Source organism: Triturus cristatus, chromosome 10, assembly GCF_964204655.1.
Source record: "Triturus cristatus chromosome 10, aTriCri1.1, whole genome shotgun sequence".
NCBI lineage: Eukaryota > Metazoa > Chordata > Amphibia > Caudata > Salamandridae > Triturus > Triturus cristatus.
The window spans coordinates 44,207,144-44,234,659 of NC_140593.1; the positions used below are offsets into that span (position 1 = coordinate 44,207,144).

The 27,516-nt window shown below is 48.8% G+C and overlaps 1 long non-coding RNA gene across 1 annotated transcript in view; it reads right to left on the reverse strand.

The window, feature by feature from the left end:
- Positions 1–25,625, reverse strand: part of LOC146788801 (uncharacterized) — a 277,198-nt gene extending 251,573 nt beyond the window's left edge. Inside the window, exon 1 of the long non-coding RNA XR_014969990.1 lies at positions 25,523–25,625. This is a non-coding gene — a long non-coding RNA (uncharacterized LOC146788801). The remainder of the gene's footprint in view (positions 1–25,522) is intronic.
- Between the last annotated feature and the right edge of the window lie 1,891 nt (positions 25,626–27,516).

Below are 27,516 nucleotides of genomic sequence, written 5' to 3' on the forward strand. Positions count from 1 at the left end.
TTAGCGATGCGCTTTAAGGTCAAGACTAGATTTAAGCGGGCCGCAGGTAATTCCCTACCCAGATCGATAGTAAAACAAAATAGCGCGAAATCGCCCCCAGGGTCTTGCAGAGCATGCCTGAGCCTGTATCTACACATGCAGTCACGGGGTGATTCCCTGCCCCCATCGGTACTACAGAAAAATCACTAGTAAGCTGTGCGCGGGGCTAGCGAGGTTCTCAATGCCCCCCAAGGGGGCACCACCAGTCTAACATGCAGTGAAAGTAACCTTTCAGTCTCGCTGTGATAAATGCACACATGCGAAAAGAACCGAGGTGGCTGCTTCCCCGATTAACGGTATTAAAACTAAAATACCAGTACTCCTCAACCGAGGACACACACGCAAGCAATGCAATTACCATTTTTCCAACAGCCCCCTTATCCCTGAACTGCACACCAACTGTGAAAATACCCGTTCCTTCGCATCCATAAACAACGATAAAACTGCCCGTGCCTGTTGCACCACGACATCTCAACTCCCAGCAACTTAACTCCCGAAAATCATGCTCCGGTTGCTCTCGCAGTCTCCCCCCCCATGAATACAGCTCCCCAACGACGCCGAAGCTTCCCCTCATGCCGAAGGCTTGAAACGAGGGACTCGCCCGCAGTTTCGGACTATTCCCCCATGCCCCTCTCTGACCACTACCAGACGAAGCTCGGGCGAGAACCAAGGGGGGGGGCAGAAGATCTTGATCTTGTTAACAAACACCTACCGAGTTGAGTTCCACGGGGAGAAAGGTATCCTCGCGCCTACTGTCGGGATCGAACCCACGACGTTGAAATTGCACCCACGAAGTAGAAATCAAGTGTTTCATTCTCTAGCAACTGAGCTAACTGCAGAAGTACAATAAAGGGGACCCAGGAGTGCCGCCAGAAACTTACCCCGGCACCAGTGGAGAATGGGCGGGGAAACCGCTCTGCCGGCGTTCTTTGCCGCACCCCACCCGCTGCCTCGCAATACCTCATTCCTGCACCGGATCTCGACACAAACGCCCCTTCGAGCCGGCTCTGCACCAGCTTCCCCGCAACGGTCCTCCTGTCTATCAGCTGGGCTAACGAAGGCTCCCGCCAACACGAAACCTGCAGGAGGAAGAAAAAACAAGAAGCCCTGAGCCCAGGGCACGTCCGATGTGGGGGAGCGACCAAGGACCAAGAGGGTCACCTGGGCGCTCCCCGCTTCTTTATCCCTCGGCGGCCCGCCCCCTCCCCCCCGACCCGGATGTCGATTAGCGACATCCGGGTCAAGGGAGGGTGGCAACCAATCGGCGGCAGGGCGCGCCCCAAAGGACACGCCCCACCCCCGAGAGGTCCCGGAGGTAAGGGCGGTCGCCGCACCGCCATGCGGGCGGGGGGGCCAAGAGCCCCCCCTTTTCATTCTGTTCATGGCCTCTGGATGCAGCTCTTGTTCTGAGCCGGTTTCCGTCCTCGGGTCCCATTCTGTTCATGGTCTCTGGATGCAGCTCTTGTTCTGAGCCGGTTTCCGTCCTCGGTTCCCCTTCTGTTCATGGCCTCTGGATCCAGCTCTTGTTCTGAGCCGGTTTCCGTTCTTCTGTTCATGGCCTCTGGCCTCTGTTCCCCTTCTGTTCATGGCCTCTGGATGCAGCTCTTGTTCTGAGCCGGTTTCCGTCCTCGGTTCCCATTCTGTTCATGGCCTCTGGATGCAGCTCTTGTTCTGAGCCGGTTTCCGTTCTTCTGTTCCTGGCCTCTGGCCTCTGTTCCCCTTCTGTTCATGGCCTCTGGATGCAGCTCTTGTTCTGAGCCAGTTTCCGTCCTCGGTTCCCCTTCTGTTCATGGCCTCTGGATGCAGCTCGGTTCCCATTTTGTTCATGGCCTCTGGATGCAGCTCTTGTTCTGAGCCGGTTTCCATCCTCGGTTCCCCTTCTGTTCATGGCCTCTGGATGCAGCTCTTGTTCTGAGCCGGTTTCCGTCCTCGGATCCCATTCTGTTCATGGCCTCTGGATGCAGCTCTTGTTCTTCTGAGCCGGTTTCCGTCCTCTGTTCCCCTCCTGTTCAACACGGTTCGGCCAAAAAGGGTCAGAGTCAATCCTTAGAACAAGGGTTACTACTTTCTAATATACTGCCCCAAAAAACCCCCAGCCCAAATGTCGTATTGAGGGAGGAGGGCCTTACCCTGTTGAACATTGGTACTCTCCTGAGGGAATTGCTTAACCCCCTCGAAAACTGCCTAGTAAAGATAGAAACATGCCTAGTGCACCTTCAGAAGGGCATCACACAACTAGTCGAGGGCCCAAATATAACTAACCAGCTCCCAAGTGGTAGACTGACTGGTAGTATTAAGATCCCTCCATCTGTGTCTCTAACGGAGGAAGGCTGTCTGACTCCAAAGGCCACACAATTGCAACAGCCAATGTCTTTAATTCCAGATATTTTAAATTCTAACCTTCCAATGAATGCACAAGGCATAAGTCAGCAAGCGAAGCCAGCTGAACCCGTATCGGGCGCTTATGGTAAAGATGTAAATTATAGACCTATTAACTTGCCACCGGAGGCCATACCATATACAGTTATCTTAACTGGCATCCCAGAATTAAACCCTTCCACCCGAGAACCACAGGGGGCCCTGAAGAATAAGGTAATTCATTGGCTCTCTGCCTACAGGCCTCTTTCGACAGGAATACGCAGCAAGGTGCTCATGGTGAGGCGAGTCCCATGGATAGGAAACACCAGAAAGTCACTCCAAGGTGACTGCGTCCTAATACATTTTAGAGATCCCCTCACCGTCTCTCACATATGCAGTTGGACACATCAGGTACAAGGGACATCAATACATCCACTCCCCCTATCCTTCTTTTATCCATTTGTTAATCGTGAACAGGTAGAGGAGGGATGGGAATTAGTACCCAGGAGGGGAGGTAACCGGGCTCCAATGATCACAAGTGCCAATCCTCACCCCAGACCACCACGACTTGACTACTTTTCCACCTATAACAGGTTCAGTAGCCTTGATATGGTGGATTGACCAAATAAGATAGCGGGTGGGGAGGCTACAGTTCTCAAAAGGACTAATAAAACTCAAACACGGAAAGTAGTTCCGGCAGAGAAGGTTAAAGTCAATCTGGATCATCTAGATACGGAGAAAGGTGCAGGGACCTTCTTACCTATGCCCAGTACAGATGAGGTAATTGTACCCCAAGTAGTTAGTTTAGTTAATCTACCACCTACAGGGCATGTCATGGGAAAGGATGCGCCTTTAAATTTAGCAACGGAGAGTACTAATTGTTCCTCCCTCAAGATTTTATCTTGGAACGTGGCAGGTTTGGGCAATAAAGTAAACTGCCCGGACTGGAGTGCCTATATTCAGGCCCAAGACATTTGCCTATTCCAAGAAACCTGGGCGAGAGAACACCTCCCCCACCTAGGCTTTGCAACATTTGCCGCGCAAGCAAAATGGGGCGGTATAGGACGCCCCTCGGGAGGCTTGGCTATATGGGTGGCTAATGACCTGGGATGCAGGGCCGTCGCTTACCCACAAAAATCGGAGGACATTCTAGCCGTTCGGCTCGAGTGGCCAAATGCAAATAGTCTCCTGCTGATTAATGTATATTCCAGGCCAACTAATATTTCGCAGGCATCGCGCTCGATAGAGGAGCTGGCACTCGCTCTAGACGAAATTCCCCAGGGTATTTTAATTGGGGGGAGATTTTAATTGCCACTTTGAGCCCCTCCCGTGTCTATTGGAGGACTTGGCTCAGGAGGAGGACTTGGTGTGGTCTATACCTCCCTTGTAAGCACCGGCACCAAGAGCCTGGAAACCTCTAGCCACACAAATTACATCTCTAACTCTGAAATATGGTCTCCGGGCCTGCAATGGCAGGATAAACTCGGATACACCAGCTAGATGTACTTATAACAGAGTGGGCAGGGAGTCAAGACTGGACTATATCCTTGTTCCATTAGCTTTGTGGCCGCGCATTAACGACTTCCGGGTGACATCTAGGGAAGACAGCGACCACAATGCGTTGGAACTGGAATACGACCATCCCGGTCTCGACCCCAAGGTGAGACAGAGGGTGACATCTGAGGCGGGGCTTGGTCTCACGCACAATAGACGTAGAGTGAAATGGGAGAGATTAGTCTCCAACCCAGAGAAGTTACCCATGCTTTACGCGAGGGTAATTCCCATACTTGAAAAGATACAGGCACTCATGGCCCATGGTACAACCCGGAGTGCACAAAAACAATTAGGGCAGTTCCACAAAGATCTCTCCAAATCGGTATCCGTAATCCTTACCTGTATACCAAAAAGGGCCAACGGACGCGTTGCCGGACCAGTTTGGTATAACAAGGCTTGCCGCAATGCAAAAACAAACATATTGACTTCCATTTATTTATTTATTTTTTAGTTTTATAAAGCGCAACAGCTACCCAAAAGGGTTTCCCGGCGCTAGAAGACAGAGGAACTAAACAAACACCAGAAGGAGTTATTGGTCGAAGAGCCAGGTCTTGATGGCTCGACGAAAGCGGGCATGACAGTTCTCGCTACGAATCTCAAGGGGGAGTGAGTTCCAAAGTCGCGGTCCCAGGTTAGCAAAGGCGGCACCTCCTTTTTTAGAAAGCCTGTACCTAGGTACAGAGAATAGATGCTGAAAGGAGGAGCGAAGGGAGCGCGAAGGAGTATAGTGTTTGACAAGAGACTGAAGGTACACAGGAGCAACCCCAGTTCTGATCCTATGCATGAAGCTCAGTGCCTTGAACTTCACGCGGCTCTCGACTCTAAGCCAGTGGAGTTCCCGAAGTCGAGGGGTGATGTGGTCAGATCTCCGACAGCCACAGATGAGGCGGGCGGCTGCATTTTGCACTAGTTGGAGTCTGCGAGTGACTGCCCTGGAAGCCCCCAGGTAGAGAATGTTACCATAATCCAACCTAGAGGTCACCAGGGCACTCACAACGGACTTCTGCGCGTCAGTAGGTAACATCCAGAAAATTTTCCGGAGCCACCGCAAGATGGTGAAGCAGGTAGCCACAACTTTGTTTACTTGATGTTTCATGGACAAGGTGTTATCAATCGTGACACCTAAATTCCGTACGTGCTCTGAGGGAGTGGGGAGAGGGCCCATCACAGCTGGCCAATGCCTTGGGTTCCAAAGTTCTGGTTTATTGCCAAGCACCAGAAACTCAGTCTTATCTCCGTTAAGTTTGAGTAGGTTGAGACACATCCAATCAGATATCTCACTGAGACCTGCCTGTAAGGGAGAAGGCAGAGTTGGGTCCGCTTGAGAAAGGGAAAAAACAATTTTGGAATCATCAGCATAAGTGAATAAATTTAATCCGGAACGTTGTGCAACAAGGGCTAAAGGGGCAACATAAAGGTTAAAAAGGAGAGGACTAAGGATAGAACCCTGGGGAACCCCATGAGGTGAAGGATACATTTTGGATTTCGATGGATGCGATGAAATTTGGAAAGTTCGGTCCGAAAGGAAGGATGTTAGCCATTTCAAGGCTTTCTCGCCAATCCCCAAAGTTGCGAGGGATCCGAGAAGTATCTTATGTGACACAGTGTCGAATGCCGCACTGAGATCCAGCAGCACTAGAGCCACTGTGTCACCACGGTCCAGCAAGCAACGAAGGTTTTCTGTGACTCCCAGAAGGGTGGTCTCGGTCGAGAAGCCGGAGCGGAAGCCGGATTGAGAAATGTGTAGGAGATTATGAGTGGTCACAAATTGAGACAAGTGCTGGTGAATGTGCCTCTCCAAAATTTTAGAGAACACGGGTAATAAGGATATGGGACGAAAGTTGGAGTGAACCTTAGGATCTGCTGTGGGCTTTTTCAACAAAGGGGTAACCATTGCGTGCTTCCAGCAGCTGGGAACAATGGCCGTATTAAGAGAATGATTGAGTAAGGTACAAATAGTAGCCAGATGGGATGTATCTAAGAGACGTAGCACTGAAACAGGTAGGGGATCACAAGGTGAGCCTGATTTAACTTTCCCCAAGAGGTCTCCAAAACTCAATTGGTGGAGGGGAGGCCAGCACTCAAGGAGAGCACTAGAAGAAGACACAGAATCGGTAGGCTCTCCAGAAGTGTCAGTGGGTTTGCTGGCTCCATGCGCAGCGATGTCGCTATATATATTATCGATCTTAGAGATAAAGAATTGAGCTAATTCATCACATTTAATATTGGATAAGGGAGGGGGTTTGGCTGAAGTCTCCGAGCCAGCAAGATTTTTGACTACATTGAACAGAACTTTAGATTTGTTAATGGCTTCCGATATCATAATGGATGCATGGTTGGCTCTGGCCAAGGCACAAGCTTTATGGTAAAGTTTCAACTCTTTTTTGTAGGTGAGGCCCGCAACTGGACAATACTCCCTTCTCCAGATACGTTCTAGCTTTTTACAGAGAGACCTGTCAGATTTTAAAGACACGTTGTACCAAGGAGCGGGAGTTTTGTGCAGTTTCGTTTTCTTGTCAGTGGCCGGGAGGCAGTAGTCAATGGCTTCCAAGAGCCATGAATTGACAGCGCTGGCAGTCATTTCAATCTCCATGGAGTTCGGCAGATCGATAATGGGATGATTAGTGAGAAAGGTGTTGAGAGAAGCAATGTCCAGCTTGGCCCAATCTCTTTTGGTAACTCTCACTGGGGTCCTACTAGGAGGTGTGACTTTACTCACAGACAAGGAACATTTGATCAGATAGTGATCAGACCATAGAATGGGCAGGGCCGGAGAACATAGCAATTGGGAGATGTTTGAAAAAACGGGGTCAAGAAAATGACCGCCGCGATGAGTAGGGCCTTGGTTTTGGAGGATCAGGTTCATAGCCTCTAGGTCAGCAATAAGATTGCTGCTGGTGCTGTTCTTAATATCTTCCAAATGGATATTAAGGTCTCCAATTAGCATAAAGGTGCTAGATGTAGCAAGGACTGGGGCAATATACTCCGAGAGCAAGGCCGTCCAGGCATTCAAGGGGTCAGGAGGACGATAAACCAGGAGTCCACTAAGGGTAAATTTGGGGTGAAGTGCAAGTTTAAAAGAGGCAGATTCACTATTGCCGATCTTAACGGGGTCAAATTGACATTGGAAAACATTGTTAAAGATAATTGCGATGCCCCCCCCAATCTTATTGGGTCGGTCGTACCTGACTATAGCATAGCCAGTGGGCAATGCCTCTGCAACATCCGGACCTGAACTCTCATGGAGCTAGGTCTCCGTAAGAAACAATGCATCTGGTGATTCCTCCACCAGTAAGTCAAAGATCTCACGTTTGTGCCGGTGGAGGGAACGACAGTTTAAACTAAGGAAGGTAAACTGTAAAGTGTCGGCAAGGGACGTTCGAGGGCCAAAGCAGCTGCACAACTGTGGAACTCCCAGAGAGAAGCCGCAGTGAAGGCAGGTCTGAGGAAACTGGCCCGACATGTCAAAGATGGTAGCTTCCTGCTCAAACTTAGGTCGTAGAGCATGCAGTTGTTTGGAATCATATTTGACTCTTGGCAGGGGAGTTAGAACAGGGTGTGTGGTCCCTAGGCCCGTCAAGGCGGGCATGGGAAGTGAGGTAATTAGGGCCAAGAGATCTGCCTACAAAACCCTAATTAGCAATGCAAAAAGTGAATGGGAACATTATAAATGATTGAAAAGCACCCCCAATGCAGCCCCGGCGTACGCCAATATCTTTATGAATCGGTTTGAAGAAGACAACATTCTAAGCATGAAAATATGGATGGATCACCTAAAGCTTTACCTAAGATTCATAGATGATATTTTCATAGTATGGAACGGTCCAAACGATATCCTTGAAAATCAACTGAAAAAGCTCAATCAAATCGACCAACGCATACAGTTTACTTTCAACATCAGCCCCCACTCTATTACTTTTTTGGATGTTAACATCACCCGATCTCCTACCAGCTTTGAAACGGATCTCTACCGGAAACCCACAGACAGAAACAACACTCTTCACTACCACAGCTTCCATCCCCTACCTCTCAAACAACACCTTCCATTCTCACAAATGCTCAGGATCAAAAGAATCGTTTCCAACCCAATCAGATCCGACATGCAATTGGATACCCTAATGAACAGGTTTAGATCTCGAGGATACCCTGATCAGGTATTACACGAAGCACTGAAACGATCATCCATAAAGACTCGCAATGAACTTTTGATGCCTCAAACCAAAAAATCCAAAAACCAAATTACTGTCGTGTCCAAGTACTCAACCTTGAGCACTTCATACAAACGAATCATTCGCAAACATTGGCAACTCCTTACACTGGAACAAGACTTCAACCATATATTCGATGAAACACCCTTTTTTGCTTTCACCAGGAACAAAAACATCGGAGAAATCCTTCAACAAACGCAACCCACCATCCAACAGACTTTCAAAGGCACAATCCCGTGCCTAAACTGCAATAACTGCCATAACATCATCAAAGGTACACACATAACACATCCACTGAAAGGACACAAAATCAAAATCAGAACAACAGCCACGTGTGACACTTCCAATGTCATATACATGCTTAAATGCCCTTGTGGCATGGTTTATGTTGGACAAACCGAACGAAAGATTAAAGTCAGACTAAACGAACACAAGTCTAACATAAGAATCAAACAAGCGAAGTCATCAGTGGCCCAACACTTCATGGAAGCAAAACATTCAGTTAGCCAACTGAAATTCTGCATTTTGGAAACCATCGAGAAGAAAGAAGGGAGAGACAACCACAACTTCCTCCTACAATGGGAAAATCATTGGATATATCTATTGAACTCTATGAAGCCAAAAGGAATGAATGATCGTACGGAATTTTCCTGCTACCTTTAATAAACAATCATCAATCAATTCAAGAAGGATTACCTATTAACATAGTTTCATCTACACTATGTTCTGTTCAGAAATGTTGTCACTATCTATATTTCATGTCCACCATTTTCTTTACTTAGTCTTTTCTCCCTTTCACCACTCCTCTTTTTTCACCTTTTCGACCCTCAACTCTTAAATACGTTCTCAAGACCAATTCAAGTTTGAAACTCATCTTAATTTTCATTACCCTGTATGCTCTTTTATGCTTTTGTATTATGCTTTTGTATAACGTTTCAATTGCCACTCTTTAATGTCATTCATCTCAACCCTTTCGTTATATTTTTAGTCTTTCTTCTGTTTTACACCATTATTCACCATCATCATACAGTCTGTTCTCACTTTCCAACACATCACCCATACCACGTGATTACACCTTCGTTTTTTAAACTCACGTACTAATCCCGACTACCACCGCACCACTGAATCTGCGCACGAGAATCCCGTATATTCGGTAAGATAACACCTACGTAGACATCAGCACATACTGTAACCTATTTCTCTGCATGCTTAGTACTTCGTTGCCGCATGTTAGCACTAACAGCTCTACTTTAGTCGTTCGATACTTCATGACCATTATCGGCACAACCCGCAATGTCGTTTTAACCTTCTACTAACTACCGTAGGCACTCTGTACAACCCGTTATTCGCTAGCATCACTACACGTTAGTTATACCTCATTGATTTTTCACCCGTTATCCGTTAACATCACAAAACGCCAATCTCACTTCACTATCTTTTACCGTTGACCCACGGGCACTCACTTATCCGTTTACACTTTTTTTACCGTTAATAGGCATAGTGTCAGTCACTTAGCTTTTATCACCACGATTTCTTTTTTGATTTGTTTTTAGCGTTACTTAATGTTTCTCTTAATCATGAACATTGTATTGTATCCTCGTTCAGTATAAACATTGTAAATTCATGATATGTATAATTGTTTATAGATCTCCCCTGATGAAGGCAAGTTTTGCCGAAATGCATTGGGAAACGATTTTGGGAATGATCACGCAATTGTAAATCACAATGGAGATATTGTCATTTAAGGATTAAAACCGCCAATTGTTCTTCTATGAAGGAATAGAAAACAATAAAAAGTTTACGTCAAAAACCACTCAACTAGTGATGAACCACCTTTATTAAAGAAGTTAAAAACCGCTTTTGCGGCTTCTACCAGTGCCTGGGGGACACACCCCAAATCATTGGGAGTGCTTTTCAATTTTTTCATTTACACTCCATCTCGGAGAGTGATACCCCGTGAGCACGGCGCAACCTTGAAAACTTTGGAAAAACTTTAGGGAGTGCGCGTACTACCCTCTTTTTTGCATCATTTAGTCCGACTCTCAGTACGCAGCACACCACCAACAACATGCAATTCGATGAAATATCAAACCTTACGGACACCAGAGCGGACACATTCGCCTTCGGGCATGATGAAGCTGCTAGAATTTACGCTCTTATACACGAGGATTCCACAACATATTCCAGTCACAACACTAAAGAACAGAACATTCGTCAACTTCTTTACCTCTCTAAAAAAGAGATCAATCAGCGCCTTCATGCAAGTACCATGATCAGATACCACAAGGCACAAAGAATTCCCAGGGGCCTCAGAATACCACTAAAACCCTCGCTTTGCAAGAACCAACAAAAATTCAAAGACAAATGGTTTGCAATTTTGAACAAATGTTCGCTTGATCTAATCCTTTTGATCATCGAAGAACTGTCATTTATACTGGAAGAACTCACTAAAGACATCAACGACATCAAACACGAACTACAGAATTCATTAACACCAGAGGAACTGACCAACATATTAGAGAACATCAACTCCCAACTAGCCAAACACACCGCGGAAGTGAATGAACGGAAAGTTCGCAAATTTCGTAGAGATACAACGGATTATAAGATGGGAGAAGTATACACATGGGCAGAAATATATGCCAAACGCCGACAAAACAAACCATATTCAGCGAACACCGACACTTCATCGTCGGACAGTGATCGTACTCAACAACCTAGAAAATTTATTCCTAGAGATAGCACACCGGAAACCACGGTACCAACCGACTTACCTTCAACATCAACCACCTCCTTAACATCCGTAACCTCTGAAGAAATGATCCCGGCACCTGCTTCTTTTTTAGGGGCAGGCCACTCAGACCAAGACGACCCAGGAGGAGCAACAGAAAAAATCGGAGACAAAGAAAAAGAGAAGGATCAACCTCAAACTCGGACAACCTCAACCAAGAAGGACCGACAGAAACGAGCGAACCAACAGAAAACCTAGTTATCAACATATCTGACCATCGTTTTAGTGACATCCAACTCAAGATCCTACAGAAAGGCACATCCTTTGTACCAACAGCCTCTAGCAACACACTTGAACTAGACATTAGTTTCTTCAAATTGATGAGGAAACTCAGACTACGTCACTTTTTTGACAACATCCTAAAGATCACTAAGGAACAGGAACAAGACCCCCTCATGGGCTTACAAGTCAAAAGCACCTTCATGGCTCCCATAAGCCACAAAAGCCTTGACCTGTTTGAAGCAATAGTGAAGAAAGATATAGCGAAACTCAATCCTAAGAAAACACTTAAATCACAAAACCTCACCAATAAGGAACTAGGCATCATCAAAGCGATCGCACAAAATCAAGATATCATCTGTACCAAGGCTGATAAAGGAGGAGCTCTCGTTATCCTCAATACACATTACTACAATTCCCAGATAACAGCACATCTACAGGATGCAAACACTTACATGAAATTGGCACTCAACCCCACAACATCATTCATGGGAATTCTACAATCCTTGATCCAAAAAGCCTTTGAAATGGGTACCATCAACGAGAAGGTCAAGAAATACCTCATACAACCCAACCCTAAAAGTCCCACTATATTCCTGGTACCAAAAATTCACAAAAATACACAAACATCCAACTCAACCGCCTTGCCGACCAATAGTTTCCACACGAGGAAGCCTACATGAACCAGTGGGTAAATACCTTGACCGTCACCTGCAACCCAGCGTTTACAACATGAGATCCTTCATAAAGGACACAACTGACTTCTTAACCAAATTACATCAAATAACCATCACCGAAGAAGAGAACATTATTCTATGTACAGTGGACGTGAACTCCCTGTACACATCTATCCCCCATTCATCTGGTTTGGAGGCCATAGAACACACATTATTACAATCCAACTATCCACAAGACCTACAAGTTTTTCTGATGGAACTGATGCAATTTACCCTTCTACACAGCTACTTTCAACACAACAACGATTGGTTTCAGCAACTAACGGGCACTTCCATGGGAAACTGTGCAGCCCCGGCGTACGCCAATATCTTTATGAATCGGTTTGAAGAAGACAACATTCTAAGCATGAAAATATGGATGGATCACCTAAAGCTTTACCTAAGATTCATAGATGATATTTTCATAGTATGGAACGGTCCAAACGATATCCTTGAAAATCAACTGAAAAAGCTCAATCAAATCGACCAACGCATACAGTTTACTTTCAACATCAGCCCCCACTCTATTACTTTTTTGGATGTTAACATCACCCGATCTCCTACCAGCTTTAAAACGGATCTCTACCGGAAACCCACAGACAGAAACAACACTCTTCACTACCACAGCTTCCATCCCCTACCTCTCAAACAACACCTTCCATTCTCACAAATGCTCAGGATCAAAAGAATCGTTTCCAACCCAATCAGATCCGACATGCAATTGGATACCCTAATGAACAGGTTTAGATCTCGAGGATACCCTGATCAGGTATTACACGAAGCACTGAAACGATCATCCATAAAGACTCGCAATGAACTTTTGATGCCTCAAACCAAAAAATCCAAAAACCAAATTACTGTCGTGTCCAAGTACTCAACCTTGAGCACTTCATACAAACGAATCATTCGCAAACATTGGCAACTCCTTACACTGGAACAAGACTTCAACCATATATTCGATGAAACACCCATTTTTGCTTTCACCAGGAACAAAAACATCGGAGAAATCCTTCAACAAACGCAACCCACCATCCAACAGACTTTCAAAGGCACAATCCCGTGCCTAAACTGCAATAACTGCCATAACATCATCAAAGGTACGCACATAACACATCCACTGAAAGGACACAAAATCAAAATCAGAACAACAGCCACGTATGACACTTCCAATGTCATATACATGCTTAAATGCCCTTGTGGCATGGTTTATGTTGGACAAACCGAACAAAAGATTAAAGTCAGACTAAACGAACACAAGTCTAACATAAGAATCAAACAAGCGAAGTCATCAGTGGCCCAACACTTCATGGAAGCAAAACATTCAGTTAGCCAACTGAAATTCTGCATTTTGGAAACCATCGAGAAGAAAGAAGGGAGAGACAACCACAACTTCCTCCTACAACGGGAAAATCATTGGATATATCTATTGAACTCTATGAAGCCAAAAGGAATGAATGATCGTACGGAATTTTCCTGCTACCTTTAATAAACAATCATCAATCAATTCAAGAAGGATTACCTATTAACATAGTTTCATCTACACTATGTTCTGTTCAGAAATGTTGTCACTATCTATATTTCATGTCCACCATTTTCTTTACTTAGTCTTTTCTCCCTTTCACCACTCCTCTTTTTTCACCTTTTCGACCCTCAACTCTTAAATACGTTCTCAAGACCAATTCAAGTTTGAAACTCATCTTAATTTTTATTACCCTGTATGCTCTTTTATGCTTTTGTATTATGCTTTTGTATAACGTTTCAATTGCCACTCTTTAATGTCATTCATCTCAACCCTTTCGTTATATTTTTAGTCTTTCTTCTGTTTTACACCATTATTCACCATCATCATACAGTCTGTTCTCACTTTCCAACACATCACCCATACCACGTGATTACACCTTCGTTTTTTAAACTCACGTACTAATCCCGACTACCACCGCACCACTGAATCTGCTTACGAGAATCCCGTATATTCGGTAAGATAACACCTACGTAGACATCAGCACATACTGTAACCTATTTCTCTGCATGCTTAGTACTTCGTTGCCGCATGTTAGCACTAACAGCTCTACTTTAGTCGTTCAATACTTCATGACCATTATCGGCACAACCCGCAATGTCGTTTTAACCTTCTACTAACTACCGTAGGCACTCTGTACAACCCGTTATTCGCTAGCATCACTACACGTTAGTTATACCTCATTGATTTTTCACCCGTTATCCGTTAACATCACAAAACGCCAATCTCACTTCACTATCTTTTACCGTTGACCCACGGGCACTCACTTATCCGTTTACACTTTTTTTACCGTTAATAGGCATAGTGTCAGTCACTTAGCTTTTATCACCACGATTTCTTTTTTGATTTGTTTTTAGCGTTACTTAATGTTTCTCTTAATCATGCACATTGTATTGTATCCTCGTTCAGTATAAACATTGTAAATTCATGATATGTATAATTGTTTATAGATCTCCCCTGATGAAGGCAAGTTTTGCCGAAATGCATTGGGAAACGATTTTGGGAATGATCACGCAATTGTAAATCACAATGGAGATATTGTCATTTAAGGATTAAAACCGCCAATTGTTCTTCTATGAAGGAATAGAAAACAATAAAAAGTTTACGTCAAAAACCACTCAACTAGTGATGAACCACCTTTATTAAAGAAGTTAAAAACCGCTTTTGCGGCTTCTACCAGTGCCTGGGGGACACACCCCAAATCATTGGGGGTGCTTTTCAATGTTTTCATTTACACTCCATCTCGGAGAGTGATACCCCGTGAGCACGGCGCAACCTTGAAAACTTTGGAAAAACTTTAGGGAGTGCGCGTACTACCCTCTTTTTTAACATTATAAATGAGAAACACTCACCATTTCACTTGCTAGGGGGGATTCACGCAAATTTTAGGCGTAGCGTGAACACAGGTTCCGCGGACTTGGCCCCAGCAGTGGAGCCGAATATTTCAGCTAGGGTATGGTCAGACCACTTCCGGTCCTTATATCAATCACCAGACGGGGAATTGGCTGTTCCTCCTTCATTGATGGGTAATAACACTGTGGAAGTGGTGTGTTTTACAATAAAGGAGGTCAGAGCAGCCATCACCGGGCTGGCATCAGGCAAGGCTCCTGGCCTGGATGGCCTCCCGGGCGATCTTTTTAAACAGGAACCGGATGTTTGGGCACCTTATTTAGCTCTATTATTCAATTCCGTCCTGGGGGGTATGGAGGTCCCTGATACTTGGCTGGGCGCAGAGATCGTTCCTATCTATAAAAAGGGTTCGCCTCTGCTCCCGGCCAACTATAGACCCATCAGTCTTATCGATGTTTCACAATTTTTTTTCCGGTAGACTGATATTGAATCGCCTCCAGGTCTGGATTGATGATTGTGAAATTAGGAGCCCTTTCCAAGCAGGGTTTAGGAGAGGTGTCTCAACTGTGGACCAAATTTTCCGCCTGAACCTTCTCTACTGGAAGTCCGTATTAATTGACGGGGGCAGCTTATATACGGTGTTCGTTGACCTGCGAGCGGCCTTTGATTTAGTCCCCAGGGACAAATTATGGGCCGTTCTGACGGATTTAGGGGTCCCCGCTGATCTCATGATAATTTTGAAGAAACTACACCAGGGCAATTTTGCAAGGGTAAGGTGTGGCAGAGGAGGAAACCTCTCGGATGGTTTTCCCGTTGACAGGGGGGTTAGACAGGGCTGTGTGCTTGCACCGACCCTCTTCTGCCTCTTTGTCAACGGGGTCTTTAGCCATCTAAATGAGCTGAGCAACATCGATGCCCCCAAGTTGGTTGGCAGCAGGGTTCCAGCAATTATGTTTGCAGATGATACCCTGCTGCTCTCCAAATCTCCTATGGGCATACAAAAGGTCCTGGATGGATTCGTGGACTTCTGTAAGACCCATGGTTTGGAGATCAATGCCTCAAAAACTAAGTACATGATCTTCAACCCGCCCTCCTCAACACGACCGAGTCCTCGGATAGGGGCCTCCAGACTTGAGAGGGTATATACGTTTGAATATCTGGGGGTCATATTCAACCAGTTCATGATGTGGGATTCACACCAAACAAAGGTAAAACTGAAGCTGACCCAGAGGATGGGCGGCATTTGTAGGATGACAAAAAGACTGACTTACAAACCACTAGGCCCACGCCTTCACATCTACAAAACCCAGGTGAGGGCGGCTGGGCTATATGGGGCTGAAATCTGGGGCCATACAGCTACCCAGAAACTGCAGGTTATCGAGAATAACTTCCTAAGGCATTTGACAGCCTTACCGTCTAGTACACCATTACTACCATTAAGACTAGACCTGGGCTTAAGACCCATTACAGAGGAGCTTGGACTTAAACCTATAATTTTTTGGCGCAAAATTTGGTGTACACCGGAGCTCCAGAATTACAGAATGGAGCTCCAAGAGATCTTGCGCCTTGTAAAAGTCGCCCAAGTTCCATGGTTAAGGTATGTGAAACAAACTTGTGAGTCATTAGGAAGACCTGATCTGTGGTCAGATCCAGCTAATGTATGCCGCACGATCTCATGTAAAACTATCGCATTGGCCTACTACGAGCATAACTTACGTGTCTCACTCATGAATGTTCGTGCTGGGTCCTTATCTGACTATTTCCTGAGGTTCAAAGACACACACCACCGAAAGCTCATCTTTGATGACATAGGTCCAACATTAACAAGGAAACTTTACCTGCAATGGCACTATGGTACCCTTCCCCTCAGGGCACACATGGCCAGTTGGACACACTCGCAGCCCGCAGCACAATGCCCAGCATGTAGTCATCCATCTGAGTCCGACCTGCACATTATATTTTTCTGTCGAGTTTATCAAAGACCTAGGAAATACTGGCTTGTCTCACTATTAAAAAATCTGGGTTTTAGGCAGCACCTCCCAGCTTATAGAATTTTAAAAACAGATCTATCGGCTTCTACAGTATTCGCAGTTGCGAAATTTTTAACTGCAATGTGGTTCAGCCGCAACCGTTGTATACAATCAAATACTGTGACTGAACATTTTCTTTGATAATTATGGCTTATTTGTTATCTGATCTATCTTAATTTGTTTTTCTGAGTTGTATGCACTTCTTTGTATGTTTATTTGTTTTACTCTATTATGGACCGAAATAAAGCTGATATGAAAGGTCATCATATAAGTTACGCAGTGTCCGTCACTTCCTCGTAGGTTCAGCAAATCTCATAAATCTTTATTCGTTTTAGCAAATTAAGTTCTATTCCATAATATAGTCAGCGGAACTGTTGTCCAATACAGATATCAGGCCTTATATATATTTCCTAAAGCTGCCCATTGGGTGCTGCTTTTCCATTATTAACTCCAGTGGGGGGGGGGGAGGGGGGGCTGATGCAGAAGAGGAAGGAACTCCATACGCATGTTTCCATGCGGTCCTGGCTTGCAGGCCCGCTGCAGTGAAATACGTACGTCACACTATTCCAAAGAGGCTCTTTGGCAGAGACTTGCCCCACTGAACATGCCCACCGGGCTCCAAACCAGACCCTTGCCCCCCTTAGCATCTCTCAGTGCTTAGCAACAAAGATTTGCACCACTGAAGACCCCACGAGGCTCTGTAACACATTCTTGCCCCGCTGAACAATCCACAAGGCGCTGTAACACATCCCTGCGCCGCTGAACAACCCACAAAGCGTTGTAACATATCCTTGACCCGCTGAACAACCCAGGAGGCGCTGTAACATATCCTTACCTCGCTGAACAACTCACGAGGCGCTGTAACACATCCGTGCCCTGCTGAACAACCCACGAGGCTCTGTAACAGATCCTTGAGCTGCTGAATAACCCACGAGGCTCTGTAACACATCCTTGCCCTGCTGAACAACCCACGAGGCTCTGTAACACATCCTTGCCCCGCTGAACAACCCACATGGCTCTGTAACACATCCTTGCCCCGCTGAACAACCCACATGGCTCTGTAACACATCCTTGCCCCGCTGAACAATCCACAAGGCGCTGTAACACATCCCTGCGCCGCTGAACAACCCACAAAGCGTTGTAACATATCCTTGGCCCGCTGAACAACCCAGGAGGCGCTGTAACATATCCTTACCTCGCTGAACAACCCACGAGGCTCTGTAACACATCCTTGCCCCGCTGAACAACCCACATGGCTCTGTAACACATCCTTGCCCCGCTGAACAACCCACATGGCTCTGTAACACATCCTTGCCCCGCTGAACAATCCACAAGGCGCTGTAACACATCCCTGCGCCGCTGAACAACCCACAAAGCGTTGTAACATATCCTTGACCCGCTGAACAACCCAGGAGGCGCTGTAACATATCCTTACCTCGCTGAACAACTCACGAGGCGCTGTAACACATCCTTGCCCTGCTGAACAACCCACGAGGCTCTGTAACAGATCCTTGAGCTGCTGAATAACCCACGAGGCTCTGTAACACATCCTTGCCCTGCTGAACAACCCACGAGGCTCTGTAACACATCCTTGCCCCGCTGAACAACCCACATGGCTCTGTAACACATCCTTGCCCCGCTGAACAACCCACATGGCTCTGTAACACATCCTTGCCCCGCTGAACAATCCACAAGGCGCTGTAACACATCCCTGCGCCGCTGAACAACCCACAAAGCGTTGTAACATATCCTTGGCCCGCTGAACAACCCAGGAGGCGCTGTAACATATCCTTACCTCGCTGAACAACCCACGAGGCTCTGTAACACATCCTTGCCCCGCTGAACAACCCACATGGCTCTGTAACACATCCTTGCCCCGCTGAACAACCCACATGGCTCTGTAACACATCCTTGCCCCGCTGAACAATCCACAAGGCGCTGTAACACATCCCTGCGCCGCTGAACAACCCACAAAGCGTTGTAACATATCCTTGGCCCGCTGAACAACCCAGGAGGCGCTGTAACATATCCTTACCTCGCTGAACAACCCACGAGGCGCTGTAACACATCCTTGCCCTGCTGAATATCCCACGAGGCTCTGTAACACATCCTTGCCCCGCTGAACAACCCAAGAGGTGCTGTAACACATCCTTGCCCCGCTGAACAACCCACAAGACGCTGTAAAACATCCTTGCCCCGCTGAACAACCTATGAGGCGCCATAACACATCCTTGCCCCGCTGAGCAACCTCTGAGGCTCTGCAACACATCCTTGCCCCACTTAAAAAACCCACCAGGCTCAGCAACAGATCAACAGATCTTTGCCCTGCTGAATATCCCACAGTGCTGGACAACAGATACTTGCCCCGTTGAACATCCCATAAGGCTCCACAACAGATCCTTGCCCCACCTAAAATCCCCACAAGGCTCAGAAACAGATCCTTGCCCTGCTGAACATCCCACAGGGCTCCACAACATAGCCTTGCCCCACTGAACATCCGATGGGTCTCCACAACAGATCATTGCCCCCTGAACATCCCACAGGGCTCCACAACAGATCCTTGCCCCCTGAACATCCCATGGGGCTCCACAACAGATCCTTGCCCCACTGAACATCCCATGGGGCTCCACAACAGATCCTTGCCCCCTGAACATCCCACAGGGCTCCACAACAGATCCTTGCCCCCTGAACATCCCATGGGGCTCCACAACAGATCATTGCCCCGCTGAACATCCCATGGGGCTCCACAACAGATCCTTGCCCCACTTAATATCCCCACAAGGCTCAGCAACAGATCTTTGCCTTGTTGAATATCCCACAAGGCTCCACAACAGATCCTTGCCCCACTGAACATCCCATGGGGCTCCACAACAGATCATTGCCCCGCTGAACATCCCATGGGGCTCCACAACAGATCCTTGCCTCACTTAATATCCCCACAAGGCTCAGCAACAGATCTTTGCCCTGTTGAATATCCCACAAGGCTCCACAACAGATCCTTGCCCCGCTGAACATCCTACAGGGCCCCACAACAGAGCCATGCCCCGCTGAACATCATATGGGCCTCCAAAACAGATCCTTGCCCCACTGAACATCCCACAGGGCTCCACAACAGATCCTTGCCCCCTGAACATCCCATGGGGCTCCACAACAGATCATTGCCCCGCTGAACATCCCATGGGGCTCCACAACAGATCCTTGCCCCACTTAATATCCCCACAAGGCTCAGCAACAGATCTTTGCCTTGTTGAATATCCCACAAGGCTCCACAACAGATCCTTTCCCTCCTGATCTCTTTGAGGTCTAAGGGATATCAAAGATCTCCTACAAGGGGCCCACACCATCTATCGTTGACATCTGGAGAACGATGCCCTCTGAGTGCCCACATTGCCTGCTGAAAGCTGGACAGAGTGGTATGAGCTAGTAACTACAGAATCCTGGCTGGAGACTTGAGTGCCTAGAAGGGATCTCAAGAAATTGCCCGCATCTGAAGGCAAAGTGGTTCCTGTACTGCAGGGACCTCGGCACGCATAAGCTTCTTGTTGCTGGTGAGCGGATTCACAGGTTGCATGATCCAAAGTGGCCGCTTTGTAGACTGTGCCGCATTTCTCTTCTGCGCCAAGCTGGCTGCATGCTCATTGCATGCAATGTGTGTCTGATTCACTGGTAGCGCCCTCGGAAGAGGGGGCTGCACCCATTGCAGAGTCTCATTCTACATTGTGAGGCTTTGCGACCTTACACCTGTGTGTGAGACCAAAATCGTCTGGTGCAACCAACATCAAGCTGTGCCGGACATTGTGCCTCATTTCCAGAGATTTATGGAATTAAAAATCTACTTCGAGTAACCTGAACGCTTCTGGTGCGACTCATCTCGTCAAGAGCCGGACCCTGTGCCCAGATTAATGTATAAGCAGCGGGGTGCCTTGTCAAGCCGAGAGGCTCCCCGGTGTGTTGTTCCCCAGTCACTGCTTTCTTCCTCACTGGGCCCCATCACAATGGACCAACAGCCCTCTCCCCATCTGGCCCTTCGGAAGACTTTGAGTCATCAGGTGGGAGTGAGTGGAATTCATAAGACCGGAGGGACACTTCCGAGAAGGTTCAGGAGCCAGTCAAGAGAATGCGTGACCCCCCTGTGCTTTGCAGAACTGGTCTAGTGCCAGAAAGCCCTGGTGGACTCCTGTTGGTAACAAATTGTTGCTCTCAGCCAGTTTCTGCTTCTCAACTTATTGGTGAACTTACCGAGTAGCGCCAGACTCCTTTTGTTTATTTTTACCTCTTGTTTATGTTTATTGTCTATCCCTACCTGCTTTCCGGGGACCCAGACAAGGTGTGAACTCAGCCATGAGTTGCCTTGTGTCCGGAGGGAGGGCTGGGGACCTTCCATCTGGGGTATCTCGAACAGTGAGGGTGAAATGGAGGGCGGCGGAAGACTTGGAGCCATGGGGTCTGTGGAGTGTTATCAATTGACCTGTTTAGTATCACTAGCACTGCATTAGGGTGTCAGGTGCGCATGTGTGTGAAAGTGCCCATACAGACTGGGCTGGGTACGTGTCGCATTGTCTAGCGGTGCAAAGTGAGCATGAGGGTGTGGGAGCATCACTGGTCGGTGGTGTTGGTTTATACATTGTTCTTGTGTCAAAAGCACTTCACCTCTCAACCGTGTGTTTATGTTTACCTGCGTGACCTCATTCCACGGTGCTGCTAAAAGTGTTATAATTCTGGGTATTTCCATATTACTGATCTTGTTGCAGCCCAGGGTGCACCCTTTAGCTGTGCGAAATTGTATTATTAGGATTGTGAGGGTGGGCTTGGCGCAGGGGGCTGACAATGTGTCACAGTGCATATGGGTGCTGTGTGGGGATTCGAATAGGACTTTTCCTACAGGAAACAGCCTGAACAACGACCTTGAACTGTCGAGGAACTCCGCAACAGCTACTTCATTAAACGCGGGGGGCAGATTTATGAGCCCCTTGCGCCTCATTTACGCTGCCGTTGCGTCACTTTTGTGACGCAGCGGCGGCGCAAATCCTGCGCCATGCTGCGGGGTAATTACAACGTGACGCATCTGGCAGATGCGTCACGTTGTAAAGCCCTGCGCCACATGTAGGCGTTCTGGAGTAGGGGGGGGCGTTCCGGCGCAGGAACGCCTCCTAAAAGTGGCTGAGTGAAATCTACAAGATTTCACTCAGTCACTTTTAAGGCCATGCTGCGTCAAAACCCTGCGCCTGCTTGAAGCAGGCGTAAGGATTGACGCAGCATGTAAGGGATAGGGCACCCCCGAGCCTTGCTGGAGCTGCATTGCGCTTGCGACGCAACTCCAGCAATGCGCCGCCTTTCCGACAGGAGATGCGTCACGCATCTGCCCATCCGAGTGCCACAGTGCGCTGCATTATAAATGCGGCGCATCAATGGTGGCGCACGGGTGGGCAGATGCGTCGCAACTCTTCTGGCGCATCTCTGCTGATTAGCAGAGATGCGCCAGACGTCATAAATCTGCCCCGGGGGCCTTAACAAGGACTCCGACCTTCAAACACGAACAAAAATTAAATTAATTTAAAGATCACGTCCAATGAAAACTATTGGGCAGATTTACAAGCCCCTTGCGCCTCATTTACGCCGCCGTTCCGTCACTTTTGTGACGCAGCGGCATCGCAAATCCTGCGCCATGGTGCGGGGTGCTTGCAACGTGACGCATCTGGGAGATGCGTCACATTGTAAAGCCCTGCGCCACATGTAGGCGTTCCGGGGCAGGGGGGGTCGTTCCAGCGCAGGAACGCCTCCTAAAAGTGGCTGAGTGAAATCTACAAGAATTCACTCAGTCACTTTTAGGCCCATGCTGCGTCAAAACCCTGCGCCTGCCTGAAGCAGGCATAAGGATTGACGCAGCATTAGCAAGATAGGGCCCCCCAGAGCATTGCTGGAGCTGCGTCACGCTTGTGACGCAACTCCAGCAATGCGCCACTTTTACGGCACAGATGCGTCACACATCTGTGCCGTTTTTGCTCCATGGTGCGCCGCATCCCTGGTGGCGGAGCTGTGGCGCACAATAACTGGCGCATCCCTGCTGATATGCAGGGATGCGCCAGGTATTGTAAATATGCCCCCATATTTAAAAGCAGACAGTTTTAATTTGCCTTATGCGGCCAGTAGATGGCACTGTAGGATTGTTTTCAACTGATGTTTTTATGCTGACGTGTTTTATTTTCAATTTAAATAGTGCATTTGGTGTTAATGTTTCCGTTTGATGCCGCTAATTAAGTTAGCATTCTAGTTGTGGCCACTTTCACACCCCAGCTTCACAGTGTCATTCTGTGTGATCTCTGACATGTTGCACTTGTTTATTCAGATTCTATAACTCAGTGCTCAGAAATAAAGCCAGCTGATGTGGCCTGCTGCATCAAGCAGCTACTGGAATATTTATTACCATTTTCAGAACAGACCACCCGGCACTTCCTCTTTCTTTATCTGATTCTAACAGGTTCTTTTTCATCACTGCGATCGCCCTCTTCGCGGGTTTCCTTACCTTCTTTTCCTCCATTCTTCTCTCTTTTCTGCCAGTATTTCTGCAGCTCTAGGAATGCCTCCGCTACGAGTATTTTCATGTTTGATGACAACATCCTAAAGCAGCTGGGCCAGTTCGCAAAGTGAAAATGGATTTTCCGTAATCAAACGTCAATACCAGCAATATTTTTATTTAATTCGAGTCTGGCGATTAACGGTTAGTAGCATTGTAGAAAATGTCATTAAAATCTGAGGTAAGTGGCTACGTGTAAATATTGGTATTGTTAAAAAATAAAAACACTGTAAGAGTGGCATTTTCAAAGATAGCAGGTTTTAATTTCCAACAGTTTAAAAATATATAGCAAGGTAGATTCGGTTGGTATGTCAATAGAATTTTTTTTGTGGTTCAGTAAGTCATGGTTCAATACTTAGGGGGTCAATTCTGATCTCGGTCGGATGGCCTTGCCAAAGCCACCTGTAGCTTTACCTTCCGACCAACTCGTTCCCAGAGCCGGTACGTCCAAACGAGGAAGTACGATGTGCAAATGTGTGCATTTCCCGAGTGACACGCACGCTCCGAATCGAGCAATATTTCCCATACGAGTCGGCTCCGTCAACACAGAATGGACTTGCCCGGAACCATTACGTAGCAGTTTCCGGCCAGGCAAGTACGATGCGTACTTCTTCCACGCTGAACAGGTCACCACCTCCAGCACGTCACAGCATCCGGAAGAGCAGTACATCGGTCCGATTCGCACCATAACATGAACACCGCGTACGAGACTGTAGTGTCCATGCATGGACACGTTCTAGTGCTCCGACCTGCTGTATTACACTGTACACCCACCCACCACAGACGTCACTGTGTCAGGTGACGCTGTCAATAAAAGGGGCCGAGCGCACGTGCTCGAGGCCATTCCCACTATCCCCAACTATGTGTCCTGTGTCCTTCTTCACCTAGCATGTGGGCCTAGGGCCCATCATTACACTGGCGACGAGGCGGGTAATCTACCCCGCGTGTGCAAGCCCCGATCGGCGCAGCTTCGATGGTTGAGGGGGAAAGAGGACTGCCTGGTGAGCACACCCCCCCGGGTGAAGGCGCCACGCGCCGAGAAGCCAGCCAGGCGAGCGGAGCCCGCAGCAGGCCCTGCGGTGACCGGGTGCCCACCCCGCACCGCCACGAAGACTGGTAGGCGACGCTGTGCCCCAGGGAGGAAGCGTGGCAGTCGGGTGCCCACCCCGACCTGCCGCGGTGCCAAGTAGCGCCCAGGAGAAGTGCCGACCGTGCGGAGCCCACCCGCATCGGCCGCGACGCCGTCGTTCTGCAGGCGGAGGCCGGGTGCCCACCCCGACCCTGCCGCTGTGCCGAGAGGTGCCCGGAAGCAATGGCGAGCCGAGCGGTGCCCACCCGCATCGGCTGCGACCCGGCAAGTGGCGAGTAACACGCGGTGCCCACCCGCGGAAAGAAGGAGGCCCGCCAACTGCAAGTAAAAGCGGAGCCCACCCGCGTGAAAAGCCCTGCCGGGCATAAGGTGAGCCCTGGAGCGCCGGACCAATTGAAGCGGACGGGAGCCTACCCCGCCGCGATAGCAAAGCGCCACCAGCGGCCCCCCCCCGCGCGGTCCGTGACGATATGAGACCTGCTGCGGGGGCGGGACGAGCAGAAGTATCAAGCGGAGCCCACCCGCGACGGACAACAAGAAGCGGCACCAGCAGCCCCCCCGCGCGGTCGGGGAAGCGACGCGACCTGCTGCGGGGGAGGAACGAACTGAGGGTAAAGCGGAGCCCACCCGCGAAGGAGCGCGAGACCTGTCTGGCCCGCGACGCACACAACAAAAGGATATAAAGGCACTACCAGCGGGTGCCTACCCCGCATGACCACAAGTGTGCCGACACACCCCACCCCCCCCCTGCCGCAAGAAACTGCCGCGAGCAGGGAGGGCGATGTCAAGAAGTAAAGAATGGCCGCCGCCGGCCATAGCAGTATGCGGGACCCCCAGCAGTGCTCCCACAAGTAGCATGCGGCCAGCGCCGCCGAAAGTTAACCTCAAACTGAGTGCGCGATGGCACTACCTGTCACCATGCCCCTAGGAGTTCCGAAGAGGAAGGAAAACCCAGCGTGACAGCGGAGCAGTGCTGTGTTGCCCTCTGTGCAGCTTACTGGCCATGCCTGAGCCCCCCATGCCTCTCAATAAACTTAAGCATACAAATAAATAAAAGTAGACAAAGAGACTCACCTGCTGCCACGTCCTGGACTCCACAGCTCCAGCCCCATCTGGACTCCACTGGTCTGCCTGGCTCCAGCTCCCCTCCAGCTCTCCTAAGCACGAGTGAAGCCTGGAGGAGTGGAAAGGAAAACAAGGCATAGAGTTCTGGCAGTACAGAATGGTTGCTGCTGAAGCCAAGGAAAAGCAACACTGCCACCCAGTGGCCACTGGTGGTACTGCAGCACAAAGAAACCAACAAGCCTACAGCAAGCCAAGGAAGTCCAGCAGCTACAGGAGACCGACGGAAAGGGAGAAGAGGCAGCAAGGCACGCACCGCAAGGTCTGACGGAGGCGCGAAGGTGAGCGCACGGGAATGCGACGGAGGCGCACGGGAATGCGACGGAGGCGCACGGGAATGTGCCAGAAGCGCAGGAACGCGACAGAAGCACAGGAAGAAGAGACGGTGTGCCACAGGGATGCAGCGTCATCCCGCAGCAACAAGGAGGAAGAAAGAAGAACGGTGTCGAGCCACATCCACCCCAGCGAGGACTGCGCTGTCGCCGCATCAAGTGGAGCGAACCCTCAAGAGAACAAACGGACTCAGCGCAGTTGTACCCCGGACGCGGACAGTACACTGCAGCGCCTACACGAGAGGAACCCACTGAAGAGGATGGGCGCAGCAAGTATCCAACACTGGCGGCCAAGGATGCAGAGCAACACCCAGTGGCGCCAAGAAGCCACCACATCAAATGATCATGATACTAGGAGCAACGCTACACTGAAGCTGTACCACGACGGTACGAAGAGTAGCACGCACCAGCGCCTGACAAGGCAGCGGACAAAGGTAGTCGCACGCCGCGACACACCTCGTGAAGCCGACCAGCCAAAAATGGTCGCACCACAAAGGCCCAGCCGACCTGCCAAACGGTCGCACCACAAAGGCCCAGCCGACCTGCCAAACGGTCGCACCACAAAGGTCAAGCCGACCAGCAGAAAATGGTCGCACCACAAAGGCCCAGCCGACCTGCCAAACGGTCGCACCACAAAGGTCAAGCCGACCAGCCAAAATGGTCGCACCACAAAGGTCAAGCCGACCAGCCAGATGGTCGCACCACAGAAGCCGACTCGTCAGGAGTTGCACACGGAGGTGACCGACGCACGGGTCAAGGAAGCTACAAAGCAAGAGGTCTGACGACAAGACCGAAGATTTCCTGCCAGTGATCGGCAGCGCGGACCGTCAAGTGGTCCAAGAAGCTCAGAAGAACCAAAGCAACTGGTGAAAGGGAGAAGACCGAAGCGGACCATGAGCATGGCCCCACGAACTTCAACCGAAGTAACTGGTGACAAGGTGAAGATGAAGAGAAGGTCACGACCCTAACTCGGAATGCTGAGGAAGAGGAAGAGAGTGTTCTCGGACGAGGACAAGACCAGGGGGAACACGTGCAGAGTGCGCGCGCTGCATGGAGAAGCCTGGCCAGATAAGAGGAGAACAGGAACGGTCCAGAGTAGGTCGTGAAGCGAAGAGATGAAGAGACCAGAGTGGCACGTCCGCCACTAAGAAGAAAGAAGATATCGCGGTGGCACGTTTGCCACTACAAGAAAAGAAGATATCTGAGTGGCACGTTTGCCACTACAAGAAGGAAGATGACATCAGAGTGGCACGTCTGCCACTTAAAGGAAAAGGGGGAAGGAAGAGATCTGAGTGGCACGGTTGCCACTGCAACAAAAGAAGAAGTCAGAGTGACATGACAGCCTCACGGAGAAAGAAATAGAGGACAAGGAGAAGAGTGTGGCAAGACTACTCACACCTCAAAGACAAGGAAGGTGACAAGCGTCAGAACACGGTGCGCAAGTCCTGAAGAACACCCGTGGCACGGAGAAAGACCATCTGTTTGATGATGCTTTCAGCGCACCTGGGATCTGCAGAGGTGAGCAGGCCGGACCATTCGAAACACCCACCTTTGGGGTCACACGGACACTGGACAACGCCAGCCGTGGTGACCCAGGGGCAGAGGCCTCAGGGA